At 41.9% G+C, this 17,945-nt stretch overlaps 1 long non-coding RNA gene across 1 annotated transcript; it reads left to right on the forward strand.

The window, feature by feature from the left end:
- The first annotated feature begins 1,481 nt into the window (after window positions 1-1,481).
- Window positions 1,482-17,542, forward strand: LOC149982524 (uncharacterized). The gene is made up of 2 exons (XR_016497214.1): window positions 1,482-1,940; window positions 13,202-17,542. It is a non-coding gene; the product is annotated as an uncharacterized LOC149982524 (long non-coding RNA).
- Window positions 17,543-17,945: the final 403 nt, after the last annotated feature.

Genomic DNA, 17,945 nt, shown 5'->3' on the forward strand with positions numbered 1-17,945 from the left:
GCCACTGTAAGGGGTGCGTACTGGCGGCAGAGAAATCAGACACAGGAGAGCAAAAACTGTGTTTCCAACAGCGCAGTTTAATAATAAAAACCACCGGAAAACAGAACAATCAATGAATGGGTACAAAACCCGACGCACACCAGACATAACGTGCACAAGCACTTACAATAAACAATACCGGACAAGGACATGGGGGGAACAGAGGGTTAAATACACAACATGTAATTGACGGGATTGAAACCAGGTGTGTGGGAAGACAAGACAAAGCAAATGGAAAATGAAAAGTGGATCGGTGATGGCTTGAAGACCGGTGACGTCACCGCCGAACGTCGCCCGAACAAGGAGAGGGACCGACTTCGGAGGAAGTCGTGACAGCCACTTTCCTGCCTGTTCGTTTTTCACTCATGTTGGGTAGGTTACTCCTTTATTTCGCAGCGTGACAGGTGATTTTTTGACCCAAACTTTGTATTCCATGGGCTCTCCAACCCTGTTCCTGCAGCTACCCAGTACTTAATTTGGGAAACCAAGTGAAGTCTGTTCGAGGACATTGATAGTAACATGTTTCCACAACAAAACATATTCCATTAAACTCTAGACAGCCCCTCTCTCTGCATGCTGGAAAAAGGAATGAAGGAGAGAGGGGAGGATATATTCTGTATCTAAAAAGGTAGGCTAATGTCAACCTACTAATTATGAAAATTTAAAAATGCCCTATAACTAGGCTATTCAAAATCAAATGCACTGTACTTGTAGACTAACTCTGAATTAGTTACATTTCGGCAAAACCAATTATGTACCAAAGATATCTAAAAATCTGTATTTTTTAAATGTTTTTCTGCCATGTGTAATATGTGGGAGGCTATGCATTGTATGATGACACAATGTTTATTTTAATTCAGTTTTTTTTAGGCTTGGTCTCAAACACAGTATATGCCTATGCAGAAGCTCTAATATGCATGTGGGTGTTTTGAATGAATCTTCACCTTAGAATGAGCTGTCCATTTCGTTGTGAGGCTTTGACACAACATCCACAATGACCATGTTAACTGCTCAACCTGTTCTTGAACCTCTTTGTTCAAGTACAATTTTACTGTAGTCACGACTGCCGGTGTGATGGTAATATGGTCACCACAACAGCCCACTGGGTTACAGGTTAATCCATTTTCTTCAGTAGGCCCATCCTAGGGCTTGTTTACGGTTTTGATGTTGTCCTGCTGGTCTAAGAGGGGAAATTACAGAGTTGGGGTTTAGTTAACCTGAATAAAAATAAGGCTATAAATAGGCTACCCCATAAAGAAAATAACATTGATAAGGCCTGTATCATAAATGATGGTTTAGTGGAATATGCAACCAGAAACAAAAACAGAAGCCTCACCCTAAGGGTATTTTCTCTTGTTTTTTGATTGGCCATACTTTTTACTGCAATTGCAGTATGGGGAAATACAGGCAAACCCTGATTAGAGTTGTATTGCTGTCAAAGCAATAAAGGATTCCATCTGAATCTTTGGACCTCGTACCGGTAAGTGGTTAAACTTTAGCCTACTGATAAGAGTTTAATGACAGCAGGGAAACTGTGAGTGACTACTTTCGTGTAGGGCATTTTAACTTTCACATCAGGACATAGTGAACTAGGCCTACCATATAGGCTAAGCCTAAACCTTTAGGGCTGAAGAAACAAAAAACAGGTATTTTTCATTTTGGGTAGGGTCTTTATGAAGATGCAACATGTCTGACTGATGCAACATGTCCCAGCTTGTTCCCACGCAATGCTGTGCAACTGAGGAAATGCCACACCAAGAGGAAGAGAGATTTCCAGGCAGAAATGTCTGACAGCGGCCTCAACCGTGACCTGTGACCTGGAAAAATTTGCCCCTAACTGAGAGAGATGGAGAACATTTGTCAACGGACAATGCTTCTTATAGGCGCCAAGGTTAAGTCAAGTAAGTCTTTACACCATCCTAAAGTGACCTATATTCTCTGAAAGCCAAGAGCTATTCAATGATAATTATTGTGGCTACTATAGATTTCCAAAGAAAGTATTGGATGGCAATACAGTGCATTCAGAAAGTATTCAGACCCCTTGACTTTTTCCACATTTTGTTACTTTACAGCCTTATTTTAAAAATGATAAAATATTTTTCTCCTCAAATCTACACACAGTACCCCATAATGACAAAGCAAAATATGTTTTTAGACATTTTTGCAAATGTATTAACTGAAAATCACATTTACACAAGTATTCAGACCCTTTACTCAGTACTTTGTACTCAGCACCGTTGGCGGCGATTACAGCCTCAAGTCTTCTTATGTAAGACGCTACGAGCTTGGCACACCTGTATTTAGGGAGTTTCTCCCATTCTTCTCTGCAGATCCTCTCAAGCTCTGTCAGGTTGGATGGGGAGCGTCGCTGCACAGCTATTTTAAGGTCTCTCCAGAGATGATCGATTGGGTTCAAATCCAGGCTCTGGCTGGGCCACTCAAGAACATTCAGAGACTTGTCCCGTAGGCACTCCTGCGTTGTCTTGGATGTGGGCTTAGGGTCTTTGTCCTGTTGGAAGGTGAACCTTTGCCCAAGTCCTGAGCGCTCTGGAGCAGGTTATCATCATGTGATCTCTCTACACTTCGCTCAGTTCATCTTTCCCTCAATCCTGACTAGTCTCCCAGTCCCTGCCGCTGAACGTCATCCCCACTGCATGAGGCTGCCACCACCATGCTTCACCATAAGAATGGTGTCAGGTTTCCTCCAGATGTGATGCTTGGCATTCAGGCCAAAGAGTTCAATCTTGGTTTCATCAGACCAGAGAATATTGTTTCTCATGGTCTGAGAGTCCTTCAGTTGCCTTTTGGCTAAATCCAAGCGGGCTGTCATGTGCCTTTTAATGAAGAGTGGCTGGTTTTGGAAGGTTCTCCCTTCTCCATAGAGGAGCTCTGTCAGAGTGGCCATCGGGTTCTTGGTCATCTCCCTTCCCAAGGCCCTTCTTCAACGATCAGTTTGGCAGAGCGGGCAGCTCTAGGAAGAGTCTTGGTGGTTACAAAATTATTCTATTTAAGAATGATGGAGGCCACTGTGTTCTTGGGGACGTTCAATGCTGCAGAAATGTTTAGTACCCTTCCCCAGATCTGTGCCTCGACACAATTCTGTCTCGGAGCTCTACGGACACTTCCTTAGACCTCATGGCTTGGTTTTTTCTCTGACATGCACTGTCAACTGTGGGACCTTATATAGACAGGTGTATGCCTTTCCAAATCATGTCTAATCAATTGAACTTACCACAGGTGGACTCCAATCAAGTTGTAGGAACATCTCAAGGATGATCAATGGAAACAGGATGCACCTGAGCTTAATTTTGAGTTTCTTAGCAAAGGGTCTGAAAACATGTGTAAATAAGGTATCTGTTTTTTATTTGTAATAAATTAGCAAACAAATTCTAAAACTGTTTTCGCTTTGCCATTATGGGGTATTGTGTATAAATCGATGAGGAATGTTTTTTTATTTAATCCATTTTAGAATACGGCTGTGTTATAACAATGAGGAAAAAGTCAAGGGGTCTTAATACTTTCCGAATGCACTTTATCGATAAACTGGCATACACTGCTAGAGTCCATTGAAAAGATATGCTGCACTCCTCATTCAAAGCTGCATGATTTGAAATGATTTGCAATCCTTTTCCATTACAAAGGTATCACATGAATCACGAAATTGACGCCAGTTTATAATTGAGACCTGAGATGAATGTGAGATGTGGAGATGATTACTTCATACCTAATTTGATCTGAAATGAATTTGTGACTGTTAATATTGTGGCTGTGATTTTCATTTTCAATTACCACTGGCTTTGGTCTTGTTTAAAGCCTGGTAATCCATTTGCTCCAGTCAAGGTTAGCGAGTCATATTGTAGTTATCTGGCCAGAATTTAGATTAAGCTGGCAGAACACTAACTAATACAAAAAGGGGATCTGTTGAATTCTCAGTGCACCATGTAATGCAATGCAGTCTAATCAGTATAGTCAAAAACCAGATACATATGTTGATTTACAGTACAGTCTTGCCCACATTTTGGAGCTTGCTGTATATTGCACACATACCAGTCACCTTTTAATTTCTTACACCATAGCACTTAGCACACTATCATTGTAGTAAGTAAAAAAAATAAAATAAAAAAATAATAAAAAATAAATAAAAATAAAAAAATCGGCAGGCTACACATACTGTACGACATACAAGCCAAAAATACAGGCCTCAATCAATCCAATCAATCAATCAAATGTGTTCATGAACCCCTTTTTAGCTTCACAACTGCAGCATCATCGTCAGTTTTCACAAAGCGCTTGCACACAAACTGAACAATGTGCACATACCATTACGTTTTTTTCTCTTCTTATCACTGTGGATTTAAATGGCATGATCTTGACCTGCATATTGAGTGTGGTTGCTGACTCACTGTTTCGTATCCACATTCTCTGTGAACACTGGGGATGGTGTGTAAAAGCCTCTCAATAGCTTCCTCTGAGTGAGTACGTGCTGCACCATTCACCCTGTGTGCCCCGGATACACCCACTCTTCTGCTTTTCAATGCATATACGGTAACTGGGAAAAAGAGAAGTGAATCAAACCTTTGTTGCCTCTCGAAATCCTTGAATTATGCATGGCTGAAGTTTCATTTTTGCTGGTCTCATTTTATGCAAAGCACTAAAACCAATAGGTTAAGTTTTATAGACACCTTAATGTTTGTGGAAGGCACTTTCACACGTCTTTGTGAATTTCCATCTCTGTGGACATGGACTAATAAAGTCATATTACGGTATATTTTGATTATATTCTGTACTCAGGCTCAGTAAATTCTGTATACGGGCTGACCTTATAGAAAGGTCACAGAGCTAGTAAACAGCTGGCTGTCTCATGGAAGGGATGTTCAGTTATTTCCTCTCCTGAAATACCAACCGGAAACTCATACAGCGGCAGACAGAGTGGCGTGGACCTTAGCCAGCCTCTAAATCTGGCCGTTGTAGGGTTGATCCCTGATGTTTGACCATCAGTCAGATTATGAAATTATGAAATGATTATGAAGGGCTCTCGTAACTGGATTATGTTTAGGGAATATTTAATTTATTGTACCTTTTCAAAATAAAAAATGGACATCCTCAGTGTCAAATCAATTTGACATTTTATAATCCACAGTAGACTATTATTTACTATTTATTGAAACTGAAACGAACCAGTCATGCAGTAATGCTTCAATGCCTCAGGATGTCACCCCAAACACTGTGAAACACAAGAGAGTTGTGTGATCACATAGATTGATCGTCAACCCAATATTCATGCAAAACACCAACTCATAGATTCTCTTTTCTAAATGACAAAGTATCATGTCGTCTCTACACAGTATATTTCTATCTTACGTGATTCATGTCACCTTGCCAGGAAGTGGCTCAAGCTTCCTTGTCACAGGCTCCATAAGCTCTTGTTTGCTAACTTCCTCATACAACCACCCTACGTACTACGTTCCACTGAAAACAGAAGCTCATATCTTTATACAAACCTTTGGCTGTGACATACATAAATTGAGCCTTTTAGGGTGAACATTAAATTCCACCGGATGTCACCTCAAAAACACTGAGCACACTAATAGAGATTCTCATCGTGATGGTTAAGTGATCACATAGATTGATAGTGAATGCAACATTTGTGCAAAATACACCAAATGTCCAATGGAGCAATGCCTTTACGTTGGTCTACGTTAAGGTCAAGTCATTTCAGAAAGGACCTTGAATGTGATCTCTTATTGTATGGTCTCTGAAGTGACAGGTTGGCCTTCATATGATGCACACCAGAATTAAAGTAAATGAAGTGTGAACAAAAAACCTGGAGATAATTATGTAATGATTCACAAACACTATTTGTGCTGGGATACGCAGTTGGAAGGGTATTTGTTTAATCAGTTATCTTTCAAAGACTCGTTTCAATATCTCACTATGGGGATTAGCTCCAGGCGGATCACTGCACGAAGAACCAAATCACACAATGCCTGTCGGTGACAGACGGGTCGAGTGGTGAATGAGGGCCTGTTGTCTGGACCTCTGGCAGTCTCTAAGGGGGTGAATGTTGTGAGCCCCTCCCTCCTTATAAGGAGTCACTCGCCCGTACTCTGGTAATTCTCTCCTCTCTTCTTTGTGGAGGAAAAGTACGTCAGAGTGTCTAGCTTGAGAAACAGACGCGTCACAAGTCCTCAACTGGCAGCTTCATTAAATTGTACCCGCAAAACACCAGTCTCAATGTCAACCGTGAAGAGGTGACTCCGGGATGCTGGCCTTCTAGGCAGAGTTGCAAAGAAAAAGCCATATCTCAGACTGGCCAATAAAAATAAATGATTAATATGGGCAAAAGAACACAGACACTGGACAGAGGAACTCTGCCTAGAAGGCCAGCATCCCGGAGTTGTCGCTTAACTGTTGATGTTGAGACTGGTGTTTTGCAGGTACTATTTAATGAAGCTGTGCGTGTACTAACAGTTTGGATTAGATAACACAACGTGCCATTGGAACACAGGAGTGATGGTTGCTGATAATGGGTCTCTGTACACTTTACAACATTAACAATGTCTACACTGTTTTTCTGATCAATTTTGGATCGGAGATGCTTAATGTGAGTCTGGAAGGAGAGTTTAGTCTAATCAGACACCAAGGTATTTGTAATTGTCCACATATTCTAAGTCAGAACCATCCAGAGTGGTGATGCTGGACGGGCGGGCAGGTGTGGGCAGCGATCAGTTGAAGAACATGCATTTAGTTTTACTTGCATTTAAGAGCAGTTGGAGGCCACGGAAGGAGAGTTGTATGTCATTGAAGCTTGTCTGGAGGTTAGTTAACACAGTGTCTAAAAGAAGGGCCAGATGTATACAGAATGGTGTTGTCTGAGTAGAGGTGGATCAGAGAATCACCAGTAGCAAGAGAGATATCATTGATGTATACAGAGAAAAGAGTCAGCCCGAGAATTGAACCCTGTGGCACCCCCATAGAGACTGCCAGAGGTCCAGACAACAGGACCTCCGATTTGACACACTGAACTCTGTCTGAGAAGTAGTTGGTGAACCAGGCGAGGCAGTCATTTGATAAACCAAGGCTGTTGAGTCTGCCGATAAGAATGTGGTGATTGACAGAGTCAAAAGTCTTGGCCAAGTCGATGAATACGGCTGCACAGTATTGTCTTTTATCGATGGCGGTTATGATATCATTTCGGATCATTTAGTATCCAGTATATACATATGAGTAATGCGAGATATGTAAAAATTCTTAAAATTGCATTATTAAAGTGACTAGTGTTCCATTTATTAAAGTGGCCAATGATATCAAGTCTGTAGGTAGGCAGCTGCCTCTCTGTGCTAGTGGTGACTATTTAACAGTCTTGAGGTAGAAACTGTTTTTCAGTCTTTCTGTCCCAGCTTTGATGCACCTGTACTGACCTCGCCATCTGGATGGAAGCAGGTAGTAGCTCGGGTGGTTATTGTCCTTGATGATATTTTTGGCCTTCCTGTGACATCGGGTGCTGTAGGTGTCCTGGAGGGCAGGTAGTTTGCCCCCGGTGATGCGTTGCGCAGACCACACCACCCTCTGGAGAGCCCTGCAGTTGTGGGAGGTGCAGTTGCCGTACCAGGCGGTGAAACAGCCGACAGGATGCTCTCAATTGTGCACCTGTAAAAGTTAGTGAGGGTTTTCGGTGACACGTCACATTTTTTTTAGCCTCCTGAGGTCAAAGAGGCGCTGTTGCGCCTTCTTCACCACACTGTCTGTGTGCATGGACCATTTCAGTTTGTCTGCAAACTTGATGATTGAGTTGGGTCATGCATGGCCACGCAGTCATGGGTGAACAGGGAATAGAGGAGTTGCTGAGCATGCAGCCTTGTGGAGCCCCAGTGTTGAGGATCAGCGAAGTGGAGATGTTGCCTACCTTCACCACCTGGGGGCGGCCCGTCAGGAAGTCCAGGACCAAATTGCACAGGGAGGGGTTGAGACCCAGGGCCTCAAGCTTAATAATGAGCTTGGAGGGTACTATAGTGTTGAATGCTGAGCTGTAGTCAATGAACAGCATTCTTACATAGGTATTCCACTAATCCAGAAGGGATTGAGCAATGTGCATTGTGATGGCAAATGCATCATCTGTGGACCTGTTGGGGTGGTATTGAATTTGAAGTGGGGTCTAGGGTGGCAGGTAAGATGGAGGTGATATGATCCTTGACTAGTCTCTCAAAGCACTTCACGATGACAGAAGTGAGTGCTATGGGGTGATAGACATTTTGTTCAGTTACCTTTGCCTTCTTGGGTACAGGAACAATGGTGGCCGTCTTGAAGCATGTGGGGACAGCAGACTGGGATAGGGAGAGATTGAACAGCTGGTCACCGCATGCTCTTAGGACGCGGCTAGGGATGCCGTCTGGACCGGCAGCCCTGCGAGGGTTAACTCACGTCGGCCACGGAGAAGGTGTGGGAGAGCTCGCAGTCCTTGGTAGCAGGCCGCATCGGTGGCACTGTTTTATCCTCAATGTGGGCAAAGAAGGTGTTTTAGTTTGTCTGGAAGCAAGACGTCAGTGTCCGTGACATGGTTGATTTTATTTTTGTAATCCGTGATTGACTGTAGACCCTGCCACATATGTCTCGTGTCTGAGCCATTGAATTGCGACTCCACTTTGTCGCTTTAACAACATTTCGCTTGTTTGATTGCTTTGCGGAGGGAATAACTACACGGTTTGTATTCAGCCATATTCCCAGTAATCTTTCCATGGTTAAATGCAGTGGTTCGCGCCTTCAATTTTGAGCGAATGTCACCATCTATCCATGGTTTCTGGTTAGGGTAGGTTTTAATAGCCACAGTGGGTACAACATCTCCAATGCACTTACTTATAAACTCACTCCACGAATCATCGTACAAATTGATATTATTCTCTGAGGCTACTCTGAACATTTCCCAGTATGCGTGATCAAAACAATCTTGAAGCGTAGATTCCGATTGGTCAGACCAGCGTTGACTGGTTCTTGTCACAGGTACATCCTGTTTGAGCTTCTGCCTATAACAAATGAAGATGTATACCTTTTGATTTGATGACAAAATATAGTAGCCTACACACCTGTCGAATTTTGTCGCTTTCAGGGTCCAACTCCAATCTCCAACTGATCGGTTGAATACCATGTGGGTTTGCTGTTGTTTTTTTGAAGGGGTAAGAGGATCAGAAATCGGGGCTGTATGTAAATATATTCAAATTAGTATCCCACTTCCACACAGTCTGACTGAGCATTTCAGTGGCCCAAGGAGGCTCAGGAAAATAAATGATAAAAAATATATTTTGGGTTCGGTGATTTATTAGATATTAATCAAATCAAAATGTATGTCACATGCGCGGAATACAACTTTATTTAACTCGGCAAGTCAGTTTAGAACAAATTATTATTTACAATGACAGCCTACCCCATCCAGACCCTAACCCAGACAACGCTGGGCTGATTGTGGGCCGCCCTACGGGACTCCCAATCACAGCCGGTTGTGAAAAAGCCTGGAATCAAACCAGGGTCTGTAGTCATGCCACTAGCACTGAGATGCAGTGCCTTAGACCACTGTGCCACCCAGAGGCTCAAAGTGACTATGAATAGACAATAGATAACAAACAGTGAGTAGCAGAAGTGAAAAAAAGGTGGGAGGGTCAATGTAAATAGTGGCCATTTGATTAATTGTTGTTAAGAAGCCTTTTGGACCGAGACTTGGCCCTCCGGTACCGCTTGCCGTGCGGTAGCAAAGAGAACAGTCTATGACTTGGGTGACTGGAGTCTGACACGCCTAGTACATAGGTCCTGGATGGCAGGAAGCTTGGTCCCAGTGATGTATTGGGCCATATGCACTACCCTCTGTAGCGTCTTATGGTTGGATGCCGAGCAGTTGCCATACCAAGCGACAATGCTCTCAATGGTGCAGCTATAGAGCTTTTTGAGGATCTGGGGACTAATGCCAAATCTTTTAAGTCTCCTGACTGGGAAAAGGGGTTGTGTTTGGACCATGATAGTTTGTTAGTAATGTGAACTCCAAGGAACTTGAAACTCTCGTCCCGATCCACGACAGCCCCGCCAATGTTAATGGGGTCCTGTTCAGTCTTCCTTTTCCTGTAGTCCACGATCATCTCCTTTGTCTTGCTCACATTGAGGGCGAGGTTATAGTCCTGGCACCACACTGCCAGCTCTCTTACCTCCCCTCTATAGGCTCTCATCATTGTCAGTGATCAGGCCTACCACTGTTGTGTCGTCATCAAACTTAATGGAGTTGGAGTCGTGTTTGGCTTTTCTGATGTATCAAATACTTATGTCATGCAAGAAAATGCAAATTAATTATTTAAAAATCATGCAATGTGATTTGCTGGATTTTTGTTTTAGATTCCGTCTCTCACATGTGAAGTCTACCTATGATAAAAAGTACAGACCTCTACATGCTTTGTAAGTAGGAAAACCTGCAAAATCAGCAGTGTATCAAATACTTGTTCTCCCCACTGTAGGTGTTCCTTTTGTCCAGGTGGGAAAGGGCAGTGTGGAGTGCAATTGAGATTATGTCACCTTGAGATCTGTTGGTGGGGCGGTATGCAAATTGGAGAAGGTCTTGGGTTTCTGGGATATTGGTGTTGAAGTGAGCCATGACCAGCCTTTCAAAGCACCATGGCTGCCACCGTGAATGCTATGGGGCGGTAGTCATTTAGGCTGGTTACCTTTGCATTCTTGGGCACAGGGACTATGGTCTGCTTAATTAAAATATGTGGGTATTACTGACTCGGTCAGGGAGAGGTTGAAAATGTCAGTGAAGACACTTGCTAGTTGGTCCACGTACTCTTTGCGTACACGTCCTGGTAATCCGTCTGGCCCACACCCTTGGGAATGTTCACTTGTTTAAAGGTCTTGTTCACATCAGCTACGGAGTGCGAGATCACACAGTCTTCCGGAACAGCTGGTGCTCTCATGCATGCTTCAGTGTTGCTTGCCTCGAAGCGAGCATGAAAGGCATTTAGCTCATCTGGAAGGCTTGCGTCACTGTGCATCTCGCGGCAGGGTTTCCATTTGTAGTCAGTAATAGTTTGTAAGCCCTGCCATATCCGACGAGCTTCAGAGCCGGTGTAGTAGGATTCAATCTTAGTCCTGTATTGACACTTCGCCTGTTTGATGGTTCATCTGAGAACATAGCATGATTTCTTATAAGCGTCTGGATTAGTGTCTCGCTCCTTGAAAGCGGCAGCTCTAGCCTTTAGCTCGGTGCGGATGTTACCTGCAATCCATGGCTTCTGGTTGGGATATGTACGTACTATCACTGTGTGGACGATGTTGTCTATGCACTTATTGATGAAGCCTGTGACTGAGGTGGTATACTCCTCAATGCCATAGGATGAATCCCGGAACATATTCCAGTCTGTGCTAGCAGAACAGTCCTGTAGCATAGCATCGCGTCATCTGACCACTTCCTTATAGAGCAAGTCACTGGTACTTCCTGCTTTAGTATTGCTTGTAAACAGGAATCAGCAGGATCGAATTATGGTCAGATTTGACAAATGGAGGGCAAAGGAGAGCTTTGAATGAGTCTCTGTGTGTGGAGTAAAGGTGGTCTAGAGTGTTTTTCCCTCTGGTTGCACATGTGACATGCCGGTAGAAATTAAGTAAAATTAATTTAAGTTTGGACTGATAAATAAAGTTCTGATTTAAACATTTAATTAAAAAGATGGCATGGGGGCGCTGAGGAGAACATGGCCTGGCAAATTTATAGTGAATGTACAATTTTCTTGGTCAGCAAAGTCGGAGACATGCAATCAATGCCAATCAATAGTGGAGCATGACGCCTGCATTTTAATCATACTTTATTGATTGACTGCCAGTTTATTATGATGAAATCACTTTAACAATGATTTTGCAAAAGACACACACCCCCTTTAAAAGGCACCCTGTTACCACAACACTACTCCCGGTAGCCTATATTTTTGGCGTCAGCTTCATCAAGGCAAACCTACTATATTAAAGTTTAGACTAGGACCTCTATAAAATAAGATTATGTTTGATTTGGGGTTAACTAGCATAAAGTACCTAGGAGTATGGCATGAAGAACCTGAGACTTGGATAATGGGACCTATAAAGGAGAGAGGAGCAAAACAAGCTGACATAATACCTAAAGACCTTGCCCTGAACCATATCTCATATAGTGTATTTAACTTAACTCCACTTTCAATTTGTTGACTCTTTACCCAGACATCCCTTAGTAATGCACAGTGCCTTCAGAACGTATTCACACCCTTTGACTTTTTTCACATTTTGCTGTATTACAGTCAATGATGTATATAAACCCTGGATTGCTGATGCTATGTATTGGCCATTGAGAGGCTTTGAAGCCACCTGTCGGCCATATTGGCACTCCCCAGTAGGAGCAGTCCTCCATAGGAATGAATGCAATTCTACAGTATTTCAATTAAACATTTCAAGGACAAAATTATATGTATTTAAGTATTTGTATTGTTGTAGTGGGACAGTATCATTAGTAATCTCAGAAATGATACTTTAAGGAAAATGTTTTTATATATTTCTCTGTTTTTATGGTTAGTTCACATAATTTTAATATAATAAAACATTTCTGTAATAGAATAAAAAAGTGGCAAAAACAAACGTAGACATTAATAAACGCATTTGGTTCCCCTCTTTCCACTGGGATTCCCTGCCTCTAACCCTATTACAGGGGCTGAGTCACTGGCTTACTGGGGCTCTCTCATACCGTCCCTGGAGGGGGTTCGTCACCTGAGTGGGTTGATTCACTGATGTGGTCATCCTGTCTGGGTTGGCGCCCCCCCCCTTGGGTTGTGCCGTGGCGGAGATCTTTGTGGGCTATACTCAGCCTTGTCTCAGGATGGTAAGTTGGTGGTTGAAGATGTCCCTCTAGTGGTGTGGGGGCTGTGCTTTGGCAAAGTGGGTGGGGTTATATCCTTCCTGTTTGGCCCTGTCCGGGGGTGTCCTCGGATGGGGCCACAGTGTCTCCTGACCCCTCGTCTCAGCCTCCAGTATTTATGCTGCAGTAGTTTATGTGTCGGGGGCTAGGGTCAGTTTGTTATATCTGGAGTACTTCTCCTGTCCTATTCGGTGTCCTGTGTGAATTTAAGTGTGCTCTCTCTAATTCTCTCTTTCTCTCTCTCTCTCTCTCTCGGAGGACCTGAGCCCTAGGACCATGCCTCAGGACTACCTGACATGATGACTCCTTGCTGTCCCCAGTCCACCTGGCCGTGCTGCTGCTCCAGTTTCAACTGTTCTGCCTTATTATTATTTGACCATGCTGGTCATTTATGAACATTTGAACATCTTGGCCATGTTCTGTTATAATCTCCACCCGGCACAGCCAGAAGAGGACTGGCCACCCTACATAGCCTGGGTCCTCTCTAGGTTTCTTCCTAGGTTTTGGCTTTTCTAGGGAGTTTTTCCTAGCCACCGTGCTTCTACACCTGCATTGCTTGCTGTTTGGGGTTTTAGGCTGGGTTTCTGTACAGCACTTATCAGCTGATGTACGAAGGGCTATATAAATAAATTTGATTTGATTTGATTTATATAGCTACCAAAATAGTTTTACAATGAATGATGGGGGAGTGCCAAGATGGAGGCATGGTGGTCCTCTATCAGTAATTGGTTACAACCTGAATTTAAAATGGATTTGATTGACATTTTTGGTCACTGGCCTACACACAATACCCAATAATGTCAAAGTTGAATTATGTTTTTTGAAATCTTTACAAATTAATAAAAAATGAAAAGCTGTAATGTCAATAAGTATTTAACCCCTTTGTTTTGGCAAGCCTAAATAAGTTCAGGAGTAAAAAAAATGTGCTTAACAAGTCACATAATAAGTTGCATGGACTTGAACATGATTTTTGAACTTGACTACCTCATCTCTGCACCCCACACATACAATTATCTGTAATGTCCCTCAGTCTAGCAGTGAATTTCAAACACAGATTCAACCACAAAGACCACAATAAAGCAGACTGAAAATCCCTTTGAGCATGGTGAAGTTAGTCATTACACTTTGGTTGGTGTATCAATACACCCAGACACTACAAAGATACATGCATCCTTCGTAACTCAGTTGCCGGAGAGGAAGGAAACCGCTCAGGGATTTCATCATGAGGCCAACAGTTAGAGAGTTTAATGGCTGTGACAGGAGAAAACTGAGGACGAATCAACAACATTTAGTTACCCCACAATACTAGCGTAATTGGCAGACTGAAAATATTCCAAAACATGCATCCTGTTTGCAACAAGGCACAAAAGTTATACTGCAAAAAATGTGCAAAGCAATGTACGTTTTGCCCTGAATACAAAGTGTTATGTTATGGGCAAATCCAATACATTGCCGAGTACCACTCTCCATATTTTCAAGCATAGTGGTGGTTGCATCATGTTATGGGTATGCTTATACAGTGCCGAAAGTATTCACCCTCTTGACATTTTTCCTGTTTTGTTGCCTTACAACCTGGAATTAAAATGGGATATTCAAAGTTTCAGATATTTTTTTATAACCCAACCCTGATCTGTACTTCTCCACAACTTTGTCCCTGACCTGTTTGGAGAGCTCCTTGGTCTTCATTGTGCCGCTTGCTTGGTGGTGCCGCTTGCTAAGTGGTGTTGCAGACTCTGGGGCCTTTCAGAACAGGTGTATATATACTGAGATCATGTGACAGCTCATGTGACACTTAGATTGCTCACAGGTGGACTTGATTTAACTAATTATGTGACTTCTGAAGGTAATTGGTTTCACCAGATCTTATTTAGGGGCTTCATAGCAAAGGGGGTGAATACATATGCACTCACCAATTTTCCTTTTTTAAATTATTATTATTATTTTAAAACCTGTTAAATCTACCCCCTCCTTTTTTGAACATTCTGTTAAAAATCGCGCAACATTTCTGCGTCCTGCTACTCATGCCAGGAACATAGTATATGCATATGATTAGTATGTGTGGATAGAAAACACTCTGACGTTTCTAAAACTGGTTAAATCACGGCTGTGACTATAACAGAGCGTGTGTTTCATTGAAAAGCGCAAGAAAAACTGGTCACTGAAAACTGAAAAAAATATCCATGCGCCACTTGCATGTATTGTTTAAGGGGCACCAAATTAAATAGGGGGGAGATTGCAATTCCTACAGCTTCCACACGATGTAGCCAAAAACGTCATTTTCATTGACAAAAATCATTTGTGTCATGACAAATAGATCCTTCATTCCATCCAGCCTACAGCAATCGATTTTGGAAGAGAGAAAAAGGGACATTATTTTCTTGAGTAGCTGCTATTGAATACAGATCGCCCAGTGATCAATTTGATCGCTTATTAACGTTTACAAATACCTAAAGTTGGGTTACAAAAGTAGGTTGAAGTGTTTTGTCAAAGAATATAGGCAACTTATATAATTTTTAAAAATTACGTTGCGTGTTGGAAGAGAGCTTTTTTCCTGAACCAGACAGGCTATACAAATTGATATTTTGGGCATACATGGACGGATTTAATCGGTGAAAAGACCCAATTGTGATGTTTATGGAACATATAGGAGTGTCAACAAATAATATCAAAAGTAATGAATGTTTTATATTTTATTTCTGCGTTTTGTGTAGCGCCGGCTACGCTAATTATTTTGTTTACGTCCCCTTCAGGTATATTGGGGTGTTGCATGCTATCAGATAATAGCTTCTCATGCTTTCGCCGAAAAGCATTTTAAAAATCGGACTTGTTGGCTAGATTCACAACGAGTGTAGCTTTAATTCAATACCCTGCATGTGTGTTTTAATGAATGTTTGAGTTTTAACGAGTACATTTAGCATTTAGCGTAGCGCATTTGCATTTCCAGGTGCCTAGTTGAGACGTCTGCGTCTCAAGTAGGATCAATTTTAACAAGATTTTTTTTAAATTTCACATCACCAATTTAGACTATGTTGTGTATGTCCATTACATGAAATCCAAATAAAAAAATCTATTTAACTTCTTATTGGCAAGTGGGGCAGTAGCGTCCCACCTGGCCAACATCCGGTGAAATTGCAGAGGGCGAATTACAAATGACAGAAATATTTAACATCAATGAAAATACAAGTGTTATACGTAAAAATTAAGCTTAACTTCTTGTTAATCCAGCCGCTGTGTCAGATTTCAAAAAGGCTTTACGGCGAAAGCACACCATGCGATTATCTGAGGACAGTGCCCCGCATATAAAAACATGAAAACATTTTTCAACGTGGCAGGTGTGACACGAAAGTCAGAAATAGCGATATAATAAATGCCTTACCTTTGAAGATCTTCTTCTGTTGGCACTCAAAAAGGTCCCAGTTACATCACAAATTGTTATTTTGTTCGATAAAGTCAGTTTAGCTGGCGCGCTTCATTCAATAATCCACCGGTTTCCCTCCTTCAAAATGCATATAAAATGAATCCCAAATGTTACCAATAAACTTATCCAAACAAGTCAAACAATGTTTAATCAATCTCCAGGTACCCTAATACATAAATAAACTATAGAAATTTAAGACAGAGAAGAGTGTGTTCATTACCGGCGATAAATAACAAAACGCGCTTTCACCCTCGCACATGGAAACACTACTGCTAAAATGGGAGCCACTTAGAAAAATTTCTAGCTCAGTTTTCCAAAAATCAGCCTGAAACTTTTTCTAAAGACTGTTGACATCTAGTGGAAGCCCTAGGAACTGCAATCTGGGAGGACTTCGCCTCATAATTAACATGAAAGCCATTGGAAACAGCGGAAGCCTGATTTTTTTTAAATGGTTTGTACTCGGGGTTTCGCCTGCCATATCAGTTCTGTTATACTCACAGACATCGTTTTAACAGTTTTAGAAACATATGAGTGTTTTCTATCCAAATCTACCAATTATATGCATATCCTAGCTTCTGGGCCTGAGTAACAGGTAGTTTACTTTGGGCATGCTTTTCATCCAGATGTAAAAATACTGCCCTCTACCCAAGGGAGGTTAAATTACAGGTTGTAATATAACAAAAAAAGGAAAAACACCAAAGGGGATGAATACTTTTGCAAGGCAAAATGTACTGGAGAGTTTTTCAGGATAAAAGGAAGACCTGGTTCAGTCTGATTTCCACCAGAGACTGGGAGATGAATTTACCTTTCAGCAGGACAATAACCAAAAACACAAGGCCAAATCTACACTAGAGTTGCTTACCAAGAAGACAGTGAATGTTCCTGAGTGGCCGGGTTACAGTTTTGACTTAAATCTGCTTGAAAATATATTGCAAGACTTGAAAATGATTGTCTTACAATGATCAACAACCACTGACAGAGCTTGAGGAATTTTGGAAAGAATAATGGGCAAATATTGAACAATCCAGGTGTGCCAAAGCTTTTAGAGATTTAACCAGAAAGACACAGCTTAATCACTGCCAAAGGTTATTCTATGTATTGACTCAGGGGTATGAATACTTATGGAAATTATATTTTTCTGTTTTTAATTTTCAATTAAATGTGCTAAAATATCTAAAAAACATGTTTTCACTTTGTCATGAGGGGTTATTGTGTGTAGATGGGTGAGATTGATTTTGTTTTTAAATCCATTTTGTATTCAGGCTGTAGCACAACAAAATGTGTAATAAGTCAATGGGCATGAATATTGAAGGCATTGTATATGTTGAAATATCTGTTGAAATATCTTATATCTACAGCAGATAAATAATTTGTTGTGTGTGTGTGTGTGTGTGTGTGTGTCAGCATGTGTACCTTCTATCTGCTCGTTAAGCATCATTTGATATGGAGGTCAAACAGATGGACACACCCTGCATCTTGGTGGGGAAGGCAGAGACTTGGGCCTGGTGACCCACAGTGAAACAACCTCCTTAGGAGGCCAGGCCTGTTCAGAAAGGAGGTTATGCTCCTGTTAGGGACAGCAGG

This window comes from Oncorhynchus mykiss, chromosome 7 (genome assembly GCF_057628025.1).
Source record: "Oncorhynchus mykiss isolate SJ-2025 chromosome 7, ASM5762802v1, whole genome shotgun sequence".
Classification (NCBI taxonomy): domain Eukaryota; kingdom Metazoa; phylum Chordata; class Actinopteri; order Salmoniformes; family Salmonidae; genus Oncorhynchus; species Oncorhynchus mykiss.